Raw genomic sequence first — 12,069 nt, 5'->3', positions numbered from 1 at the left:
TACGGATCTTAAGAAAAGTATGAAATTACTAAACACCCGCATCCCACCTACTTGTCAGCTTTCCTTGCACGTATCTCCTTCGTCACATTCAGCGAGGGTGTCTGACTGAAAAGCATGCGACTCACCCATCATCATCCGTGCACGCGGTTACAGAAGAACAACTTTGTCAGGAGAGTGAAAAGTGCAATTCAACCCGTAACGTGCACTGAATATCTGCACTGCAGCCTACTTCTTAGTACAGAACCGTACTGTACAGGTTGTTTACAGCGAGCCAATTAGACGTCAGTTACGGCAGGAATGTGTGAAAGGGTCAGTAGCGCCGTTAGCAGAGCAAAGGGCACAACCTGGAATGCTCAGAGATATCAAATCACAACGGTGGGGGAGGGACAGGCTGCTAAACAAGGCTCGGTTGGAGGCTGATCCCATTAATCGGGCCTACTCTTGTACTTATGTCAGGAAGCACACACACATATCAGACGGCTCACAACAACCTGCTGCACGTTTGCCATGTGTGGCTTCTTACAGGCGTCCCTTACGTCCCGTGTCAGTGTAGACCTACACATAGCTGCAAGGATTAAAATAGAGTTGTATTATTAAACATTACACATGCAAGAGAAACAGGTGTGAGGTGAAGGGGGGATGGAAACACACCCTGAAATGACAATTTTGCAATTCTCACACCATCACAGGAGAAACGCTGACGCGCGTGCAAACGCGTGGTTTACCAAAGCTGTTTCACGGGCTTGTGTACACTTATAATAAGACACTGTGAGAACGAGGCGAGGACGGGCAGCGCTTCCTACGTATGTGTTTTGGTGCGCGGTTCATGCGGGTTAAAAAAGGCCGATCTGAGGGTCTGTGAGACACAAGAAAACACAGATCTGGCCACATTCCATGTCCACAGTCATTTCCCACATCGTGGCACAGTGCTGGACTGGGAATAAACAGAGGAGCCCGCTGTGCTCCCAGAATGCATGTTTGCAGAGTTCCCATCAGTGAGTACACTGTAATAGAACTCCCTGAAGGCCTGTATTTAACCTTTAGGTTACAAGTGGCTGGCCACTCTACGGCCCACCCCTCCTCTGCCTCAGCTATTAACCCCTTCTCAGTCAGTCAGCACAGACAGAAACACCTCAAATCTAAAGTTCGTGCAATATCATAGGAGAAGTTCACAAGAGCAATTAAATTGCCTTTTTGGACTTTTTTGTCACTTTGAATTTCTTTTAGACATGAAAAGTCCTTGAAATGCTCAGGAAAAAATATGGACATTTCAACAGCTTGTCCATGACATCGAAGATCATGTGATATGTACAAAAGCTCCCGGAAAATACCTATGGTGAGTGTCATCCCGACCATTCCCAAACTCCAACTAACAAGCAGAATGTGCAACAACAACATTATCTTTAAGATAAGACAGCATGTTTTCCCTTGTTTAGCAACATCTTGGAAAGGAGTTTTTTTCTAGAAATGAAAATAATTTGATGGCGACTGAATATGTGTGCAGGTTTCCAACATACAACTAGGTCTAAAGGCTGTTGTTATTTGGCTCAAGTTACTGCAGTAAGCAGAGATCTCGTCTTTTTAGGGCAGCATGCGATATTATGCCTAACATTTAAAAACATACTGTGAATTTCTTGAGAGAGAATAAACAGCATCCGATCCACTTGTCACACAGCCTGCATGTGCACACATACTTTGTTTAAACTTGTGTTGTTGGCTTGAAATCTAAACTAACATTTGGTGCATCAAACCATATGGAGGGCAAAACAGCACATAAAAGAAACATCAAAATGGAAAAATCCTCTCACACACACAAACACACACACACACACACACACACACACACACACACACACACACACACACACACACACACACACACACACACACACACACACACACACACACACACACACACACACACACAGGAGGAGGGTGTCAACCTGAATATACTCACAGATGAAGGAGAAGGATCAGAGTAGCCTAATGCTGAGAAAATGCCCTTGGGATATATGCTGACAAAATGGAAACATGTGCATATGGGGGCCAGCACAGGGGATTCAGCTGTGATAAAACACCGAGATGCAGCATGATTTATTTCCTCTTTGTCTTTCTCCTCTGTACAGATTTAGTAATCTGCAACAGGTTGCTCACTGCTTTGAGCAGCTTTACGACACAGAAGCATCACTTTATCCCCGTTCCCGTGTTCCTTTCAGCAGACTTGACGCAGAACAGCACCGCATCAGATAAATGTTCCCTCTGCAAAGGAATGTTTCAGCGTTCCAGTCTAACTCCGCTACGCCGATACACTCTGTCGTTCTCTGCAAGTGACTATCGCCGCGTTATGAAATATAGTTTTGTGGAAGAAGTCCGGATTTGAGATATTGGTATTACAGGCACCGCGCTTTACCAACGAGCCAAAGCTTTCCTGACAGCATCATACAGGCAGTTCATTGTCAAGACCGCCGGTATCCAGAATGCAACTGCCAGCTGTTTTCTTTGTGGATCAAACCAAAAGAAAACAGCAGGCCAAGGTCAGCACAGACAGGCTTTTCTCCTACAGCAGACAGATAAATCTCCATGTGCGAGGCCATAAAACAAAAAGTCTCTCTGTCACCAATGAGATAGCATGGCTGATTATGTTCCATCCTCTTAATGGCTGGGATGGATCTTTAAATGTAAAATAAGCAGAATATCCAAAGCTTAGTCCAGTGGTGGAAAACAACATCCTCTTGTTGCTTCACAAAATAGTTGCTTTGTTGAACTCTAATGACACCGACAAAGGAGCTTGAGTGCTTTTTAATTAAAAAGGTACCCGTTAGTGCACATTCAAAAGTTTCAAAACTTTAAATTGACCTCATTGACTTTTGACAAACTTCTCCACTTATGTTTTTATCCATTAACTACCACCCACACATCCAACAGTGTTCTTGATTGTGCTGCCAGCAGCGTGTGGGTGAGAGATTTGAATGTCACACAATCACACCTGATGCTTCTCATCATCACGATCATGAACTCCTAAAACAATTCCCCAACACTGTGACAGTGCTGGCTCTCAGCTATCACAGCCAGGCGCACCAGGACAAGTAAGGCTTTGTGTTGATATTTATGTTCTCGCTGTCGCCCATCAGCTTTTCCACACACTCCTCCGGGTTCACACAGTTTTTTCGGGCTGGGAGAGGATGTGTGTGTGCACTGGCTACCACATCCATTTCTGTGGAAAGAGGCCCCATTCCTAGTCACAGGTTCACTCATGATGATGCCTCGGCTTAAAGACTCGGAGCCATGCTGTTTTTTCCCCCCCTATGTTACGATAGTCACTCACACACAAGCCAGCGAGCCTTAAATGTGAACACCTGCAGGTAAATAGCAGTGTTTCAAAGAGTCCAAGATGAATATTTCTTAAAGCAAGGGTAGCTCCTACACTAAATACAAGCACAACATACACACACACATAGACACACACACACTAACACACAAGCCTGCACTCAGACCGTGTTTTTAATGACCCCTTTGCCTGCTCTCACCTTGCGATAAAGACCTACTGGGGAGGGCTGAGGGCTATTTCGTGTCTGCTCACACCTACTTTTCCCTTTAAAGAGAGAACCTAACAACAAACCCCACGCAGGCTTAGTCATAAAAGGTTTTTTATATAATTCTCTAACAGGGAAATGACAGGTTATCCTGGCATCTTATAAAAAAAAGGTAACCAGAACTGCAGCATACTCACATCAATGATTCATGAAGCCACGGCACCAGCAAGTTAACGAATACAGGGGTAGTCTCTATAACAGCAGTACTTATGCTCTGTCCCACTCAGACGAAAAAACTTCCTTCAGATCTAAAAAAGGTTTCCTTTAAGTGACACAGAGATTGATTCCTCCTCCAGGATGTGTTAGAAGAAAATCCACAGCAACGGCAGAGAACCAGAGTTTAAAGCTCTAGTAGATGACAGCTGCGAGTCTGCAGGTCCACACTCTCCCTGACACTGTGCCGTACTACAGCCTGCCTCTGGCCACACACTGGAGCTCCTCCCATCACACCCTGTCATACAGGGAGGGAGGGAGGGAGTAGAAGGGTGGTGCACTTCTACAGGATGAGCTTGACTTTCAACTTTTACCACCAATATGCAAGTTTAAATATTACTTGCATTACATTTTAGAGAATGATGTGACAGCGTGATAAGGAAAACTATTGTAGATACTATTGTAGAGATGGATAGATATAATCTAAAAGACTCAAGACTCACCTGTTCAGACTTCACCTCGAATCTGCATAGCATGACCCATTTCCACAAAAAAAATGCACTTCTATAAATGAGGACCATTCTATGTTCTTACCTGTAGCACTTTGATCATAGCACTGTTGTTCTTAAGGTATGCTTGCTGAACAGCTACTGCTTTACTCAGACGAGGATCTAACACTTGTTTCTTATTGTAAGTCGCTTTGGACAAAAGTGTCTGCTAAATGCCCTAAATGTAAATGTAAATGCTAATCTGCTTTAAATTTTTGATTTTTCTATAGTGCGAATTGGTTTTAGATTATAGATCCAAGTAATACAATCAGTTTGGCAGCAGTTTTCTCTCCCTTCACACAAATGTCTTTCAAAAGCAACATTTTATGCAGATACCATGACGTGGCTGGATTTTAATGCAAGTCAAACATTAATGAGACAAAGTCCTAATCACACTGCCTTAGAGCTAGCTAGCTCTCTCTCCCCCTCCCTCCCTCCCCCCCTGCGAGTTCCCTTGTTATGGACTGCACATGTGTGCCTCTCAGCCAGCTGCTTGCCTCCACATAAAGACCCACTTTAATGATTATAATTACCAGTAACTTCAAACTACCGGAAAATAAACCAAATCTGTCTGTCGCAAAATCCCAGTCATCAAATAACCACTCTATCAGTGACAAGTTAAACATCTTAAAAGTTGAGACTATGTTAACTTTATTTTTTTGTGTGTAATCAGACATTCAAACTTCAGATCCACTACCATGTGCCCACACAATTATAATTATGTATTTGATATCATTTTAAATGTTATAAAGTTACCGAGAATAATAAGCCTATACCTACTACATGATTGTAAGATTGTTACATCACTGTATATTTCAGGTTTCAACTGTCACTACATTGTTCTTTTTTGGTGAGAGTCAAGGTACATCTGCGAAGAATGTTATTTTCAGTACAAATATGTGCTTATATGGTATCTTCAGTTTGACTTCTTTATGAGGAACATGCATTTTAATCATACATTCCCAGTGTTGCAACACTGCCGCCCTGCTGGCATAAACTAAAACACACGCTTTAGTATTTCATCAATGAAAAACATCAGCAAGTTTTCAGGCCATGACATAGAAAGTACAACAGAAATGATGCAACATTCTCAGAAGGGGCCGTTTCGTGAGTTGTAAAGGGACACCACATACTGCTGTTTTATAAAAAAAAAAAAAGGGCTGTGATTTATTTGCTACTAGAACATTCATATCGGCAAAACGATTTTGTAGTTAAATGTAAAATGTGTGTTATAATAGCATTATAGAGATAACAGGAGACGTGCATGCTTGATGGTATTTTAAAAGTGTTACCAAATAACTGCACATGCCTTCTCCAAAAATATATCCAGGGTAAATAAAGAGAAGTGTAAGGCAGCGGGGTGTTGAGATGGGGGCGCCAGTTTCTAAAATAGCAGATGCTAATTATACACTTTAGGCAACTGCTAAGGAGGGAGACGCAATGTCAAGTTTGAGGTGTTGGGAATGTCGGCTCGGTGTATCTGAGTCAAGATTCCTCGCAGTCACCTGAGACACACTTATGAGACGAATATTCAGTGGATGTCTTATTTACAGCCTATGTCAGTCCGATATCTCCTTCCCCGCTGGACTGTTTATACACCTCTTGTTGAGTTGGACCACCTGCCACTGCAGACAGCCTTTTGTAGACAATCCATCGGACATAAAGGACCTTGTGAATGTGGCTGCTCTTAAAATGTCACTTTCCATCGCCTCCGTTTTCCCAGACTTTTACACAACATGGAGCCCACCAGTTGCAATTAGAAAACATTAGAAATGATCATCGGTTGAAAATGATGGACAATTATGTTTTTACGACTGAAAATGTTGGTTAGAAAGTGTTCATTTGTATTCGGAAATTGAAAATTCAACAGTTTTACCCAACGATAGATTAACATGAAACATGAAACTTGAGAATATTCTATCATGATGGGTATATTATTACATGCTTTGTATTTATGTAAGACTTTGATAATAGCACTGTTATCCTTGCTGAACAGCTACTACTGTACTCAGATGAGGACACTTGTTTCTACTTTTTTAATTTATCGATAATGCTATGTTTTGGTTTCTTTCTTTTGACAAATGGACTCATTGTAAGTAGCTTTGGACAAAAGCATCTGCTAAATGCCCTAAATGTAAATGTATGCTCAGTAAGTTTGATCTTCTCCTTAGGATGTTTCACACACAGCTGGCAGAAGTGCTGACAGGTCATTCTATATAAATGAATAACAGTCTGGGAATTACCACGCCGCGATAAGCCCTCGTGTTTCACATATTAGCTTAATGGAAACACACCAGATAGCCGCGCTAGGCTACTTAGAGTCACTGAGGCTGACAGAAGCACTGAAGACAACTGAACAACCCTGACACCTAACTCAGCTTCACGTTATCACTTCTGTGTTCAGCCGTTACACTGTTTGACGGTGTCATCGAGAGGAATCTTGGTTTTACAAGAAGTAATGCGTCGAAACACTGTGTTTCACATGAAAGACAAACGTGGCCGATAAAAAAAAATAGATCACATGCTCCTATCACAAAAAAGAAGAAGTTTAAATCATCAGAGTAATGTACAAGGAACTGCACATTTGAAGAAATCCTACTCTTTCCATGCCGAGGCTACCTATGGCCTTGTGACAACCAAGGGTTTCCTTTCGAATTTCAGTAGGAATGAAGCTCAATAACACTGATATCTTAGTATGTATTAGCTGTAAAATCACCGTAAATAAGATGTGACTCATATTTTCAGCAAAAACACTTAGTCTACTTTGAACAGCTGTTCAGCGATACCAGCTAAAAGACAAATCCCAGTAAACAAACTTACAAAATAGTTACCAACACAGTCACAACTATTCAGTCAAGGCCACATCTTGTCCTCACACCACTTCCATTTGTTCTTTGACTTAATGAAAAACCGACACATTGTAAAACACTCATTGAAAACAAAAAACTTCACCAACATTCAGGCTGACATGTTTAGTATCTTTTAAAAACTTTGGGATGTCCTCTAAAAAAAGTAAAAATAAACTTTAGTGGCTTTGAAAAGGTTTCTATCAAGTCAATTTTCAAGCATATATACCAACCATTGTCTTATAGAAGCTTTTCAAATGTTTTCAAAGGATTTTATGTTTTTCTGCCCTATGCGATAGTAAATAAAAAAATATCTTTTTTAAGAGGTTTTGGAGTATTGGTTGGAAAAGCAAGACATTTGATGCCAACTCCCTGGACTTAAGACATTGTAATGCTAATTTTTAAGCAATAAGCCTGTAAACTACAAGGAGATTAATGAATAATGAAAATACAAACATTGCCATTGTTGAGATATTTATTTAATCATGGTTTGTTGGTGAACAAAGACCAAATTCTAAACCAAATAGGATACATCTTTAATCTTTCCTATGAATGAGCTGTCCGGAAAAGTACCAGCTGAGGTGGCAGTGTGACCCACAATTGAGGTGAGTGACTCATTTTGGCTTTTGGCAACTGTGACTAGTTCAGCATGTTGGATGGTGTGTAAACTACCGAGCATTTGATCAATCACGCTCTTACCAGATGGTCTGGTGTACGTATGCCCGGATGTTGAGGTTTTTCATCATGTGCTCTATCTGTTTGGGGGGGATGAAGCTGTGATGGCACGGTACGACACAAGCAAAGGCATTACTCCACCACTTCTGACACTGTATCTCTCCAGCAGAGAGGGTTTGTGGGATGAGTGCCCCTGGCAGGGAGGTGATGCCAATGAACAATCCCAGGGGAGTGTGTGTGAGAGCTTTTCAGCCATCGACATGACTCACCCCAGGTCCTTTCATTAGACTGTTGCATACATGCTCATTTTCCCTATGTCACCGTGCTATCTATTACTCACTAGTCTGAAACCACTGCTAGAGTTCCCAGTATGACCAGTCACAGGTCTGCTATATCATCTGAATATGTGACGAATCACTCCATGCTCCTTTTGGCCGTTTGACCCCCTCAATACTTTTCTACTTCTATCTTTCTACATATATGTGTTGTGACTTCTACTGCCAAACTATTTATTGGATTAACAATTTGTCAAACCACAGTCAGTGGCACGGCTCCAAAGCAAGTGGGCTGGCTTGAAATTCAACAGACAAGAGGAACAGCTCGGATGCTCCTCAGGTGGCCCTCCATGTCCATGGCAGCAGCCCAACTTTTCTGTATTTCCTACATCAGGTCGCCCTTCCCCCCGCATATACACACTCCCACCACACTGAGTAACAACCATGTCTTTCTCTGTGCAATAGAGGGGGGAATTAATCAAGCATCTGTGTTCTTGTGGCAAATGGGATTAATTAATCAAACAAGGTTAAACAAATGTGTATTTACCACAATAAGTTGTTCCTAAAAAAAAACTAAAACTAGTAGAAACATGGTTTTCTTGGTAGGCGATGTACATGCTATACAAATTCAAATACATACATGTATTAAAGTTGCATGGATCAGTCGGTTAATTGCTGTGGACAGAAAATAAATCGAGACTACGGCCGGACGATATAGGAACAAATCTGAGACTGCATAAAAAATTGTATTCATAAACTCATTGATTGTATGTGTCTAGATTACATTATTTTGAGTGTTGTTGGGGCCGCTACAATGTTAGCATAGCCTCACACCGGTCGAGCCGAGCTCCATTCGGAGAACAAGCATTTGTCAACATCTCACATCCAGCAATGTGACAACTGCAAATTTGCATATTGCAATGTCGATGCTGCAGCAACAATTTTTGATAATCGCTTAATTGTAAAGCACAAACACACTGCTTCGGGCTTCTCAAACGTGATAATTTTCTTCTTTTTCTTCTCTGACATTAAAGTAAATAAATTTTTCTGAGTTTTGTACTTTTGATCAGGAAAAGCAAAGCATTTGGCAGATGGCCCGGGGCTCTAGGATTTGGAATGGGCAATGGGAATATTTTCGGTTTTCTGATGATTTATATAAATATTAAACAAACAAAAAATTATCGCAAGTTGCAGCTCCATACCATATAAATTGATGTATGATACAAAACAAATGTTTCTCTACTATAAAAAAGGAAGAATTACAACTCCAAAATGACCAGAAAACGGATTCAAGACAGTTTGCAATTAATTTATGGTGTTTTCACATATAGTCCTCTTTAAACAAACTAAACTTAGTCCTCTTAAATTGGACCAAAAGTGGACCGACAGAAAAGGGCCACCGTTCTATTTGCATTCATAGCGTCAGTTCATTTGAAAGAGGACTCAGTCCTTTTTCTTTTGACACTATAGTCCCGACTTTCATCACTCTGCTTAATGCTTTCCCCTTCAATGATATTTTTAGGGTTCATTCCAGACAGAAAACTTTGCTGTTTCTCATTAATTCCCTCTTAAATATATTTTTTATTTCATATTAATAGAAAGACATCTTCAAACAAGCATATTTTTACTGAATATCGGTCGACAAATATCAGCAGTTGATCCGACAGGGCATCCCTAACCACAAACCTAGAAGGCTAAAACACAAAAAGGCAGAGGGCAAAGCGAAGCCGGAGCGCTCTGTGTTCACGATGTAAAAGGTTAAGCAAACTGCAACGCAGATTTGCAGCGACCACCTCCCGAGGAGGTCTGGGTATGGTTCGTTTCAGAGGGATCCGAGTTCATTTGGAGTGTTCACACACGGGTAAAAGATGCTGACTATTCACTCCCGAGTTCATTTGGAGGGCTGACAGGGACCGAGGTGGAAAACACCCTTCGGTCCCACAGCACATTTAACATCATTTAGGTGGTAAGAGCTTAAAGTCAAACGCAATCATCCCCACTTGGCACTTTCAGTACTTAATAACACTCCGCTGGTGTGTAGACGTAACCTTGTCTTCAGTGAAAATGACAGTGGGATATTTGCTTTTACAGTTTCAGCTGTCAATTAATTACAAACATCCTGTGGCTAGATAGCCTATTTTCAGCAATGCAGAAGAATAATGGCCTCGGGGATAATATGCTGTGTCTGCTGAGTCTCAAAGACCAATTACCTTCACTGTAAACATGACCCCCTTGTCTGTGGGGAAATCATAAAATGACCCTGAAAGCACCACGGCTTCTCTTGACTAAATCCAAGCTGTGACCTTTCTCCAGAATATATCTTGATCCCAAAGGCCTAATGAGATAGTGATTTAGAGATGTGTTACTTCATCAAGCTCATTACAACAAAAGAGAAATGTTATAGTCCTAATGTACTGAGAGGCATGGTCTAATGAGAAGTGAATGGATGGCATTAGACAAAAAGGAAGTGGAGATGAGTGATGACTCAAACACAGGGAAAATCCTGAGGATGAATTAGTTATAAGGCCATCTACATGTGGGGCAGACGAGACATGAAATATTAAGTCAGCATCTGATGAAAATGAAAGAGTTAAGGTTAAACAACTCATGAAAAATCGCCGATTGTGCATTTACAACCTCCCCTCTGTGGTCCTGTGCTCCAACTACACATCCCGTTAAAAGACAATGACGAAGGAGGGGAAAGTGTTTGGCTAAGCATCTACCAAACACGCCGTAAATCACTGTTAAATTTCTGTAGCAGTCAAAAAATCTTCATGCAGATAACACCCACCGTATCATTCATCTGTCGTCATTGTACACGCCCAGTTTTTTGTGGGGCAGACACATCAAAGTGAGACATACGTTCAGAGGATGTAAGATAAATGATTATCTGATGCAAAAATATTGTTTTGGGGGGTTTTCCCCCCAAAAAAAGTGGACAGAGCTGTTATCTTATAAAAGATTACCATAAAAGTGAACAAAAAAAAAAGCTTACCGTAATCTCTTACAAAACCTGCATAGGAGATGAGGAATCACTTCACACCAAAAGGTAACTGTAGCTCTCAGCGACACATGCTGAATTACCTGCCCGCACAGGATCCATCTCATCTTTACCATGGTAACCGACATCATGTTACAGTACATGCACACAAACACACACACACACTGAGGGAGCAATTGCCATGGCATCCGGCACCGTGGCGACAAGAAGCTTTCTGCAACCAGACCAATTTACTCGGCGGCTAACTGGACAGTCAGTCAACCTTCTGTCTATCACTCCCTATTCCACTCTCACTCCCCCCTCTCTACTCTCCTCTCTCCTTACAATTAATTTCTTTTGTCATGACCCAGAAGAATTACCTTTTATCAGCAGAGGACAAGGTCTTGCGGTGCTCAGTAGGAGCGGCTCTCTGTCGAGTGGTGACAGAGGAAAAGAAGCTCTGCAGGGATCCCGAGAGATGCCCAGGGATGCAGCTGAACCGGCAAACGCACGCACGCATCCACCACCACTATCACCACCAGCGAGCGCAGCAGCGGCAGCAGCAAGTCGGAAAGGGGAGGGGAATGAAATATATAAAAAAAGAGCAGGAGAGGGGGTTGCTCTATCAGCAGCAGGAACATTACATCATAGGCTGCCTCTGTGGAAGGGTGGGAGAGGAGCGGATGGAGAAAGGGAGGTGCTCCTCGTAGCTGCACTCTCTCCGTCACTGCTGGGCTCTTTTCAGTGCACGCACAAGTCCAAATTTAATATTTATGATCTGGTAACTGTAAAATGCCCTCAGTGGTTAGAGACAGACCTATGAAATAATTAGATCAACTGCTCTTAATTGCGTATGATCACTGGGGTTTGTTGTCAGATTGGATTTGATATGATGTATGCTGCTATGTTGCTTATCCCTTTGGGCCACCGGCTGTGAGTGTGTGTGTGTGTGTGTGTGTGTGTGTGTGTGTGTGTGTGTGTGTGTGTGTGTGTGTGTGT

General features: G+C 41.9%; 1 protein-coding gene across 2 annotated transcripts in view; it reads right to left on the bottom strand.

Annotated features, from left to right (window-relative positions):
- The window catches only part of sema4ba (sema domain, immunoglobulin domain (Ig), transmembrane domain (TM) and short cytoplasmic domain, (semaphorin) 4Ba), a 44,788-nt gene extending 33,165 nt beyond the window's left edge, over positions 1–11,623 (bottom strand). Inside the window, exon 1 of one of the 2 annotated variants that reach the window (XM_084017421.1) lies at positions 11,451–11,623. The gene's annotated coding sequence lies outside the window, so the exon portion shown is untranslated. Of the gene's footprint in view, positions 1–3,730; positions 3,991–11,450 lie in introns of those variants that run through there. The other variant, XM_084017420.1, reaches the window with a different exon arrangement.
- Positions 11,624–12,069: the final 446 nt, after the last annotated feature.

Source organism: Eutrigla gurnardus, assembly GCF_963514095.1.
Source record: "Eutrigla gurnardus genome assembly, chromosome: 9".
NCBI lineage: Eukaryota > Metazoa > Chordata > Actinopteri > Perciformes > Triglidae > Eutrigla > Eutrigla gurnardus.
The sequence above is the reverse complement of the archived record's forward strand: the minus strand, read 5'-3'. Positions and strand labels throughout refer to the sequence as shown.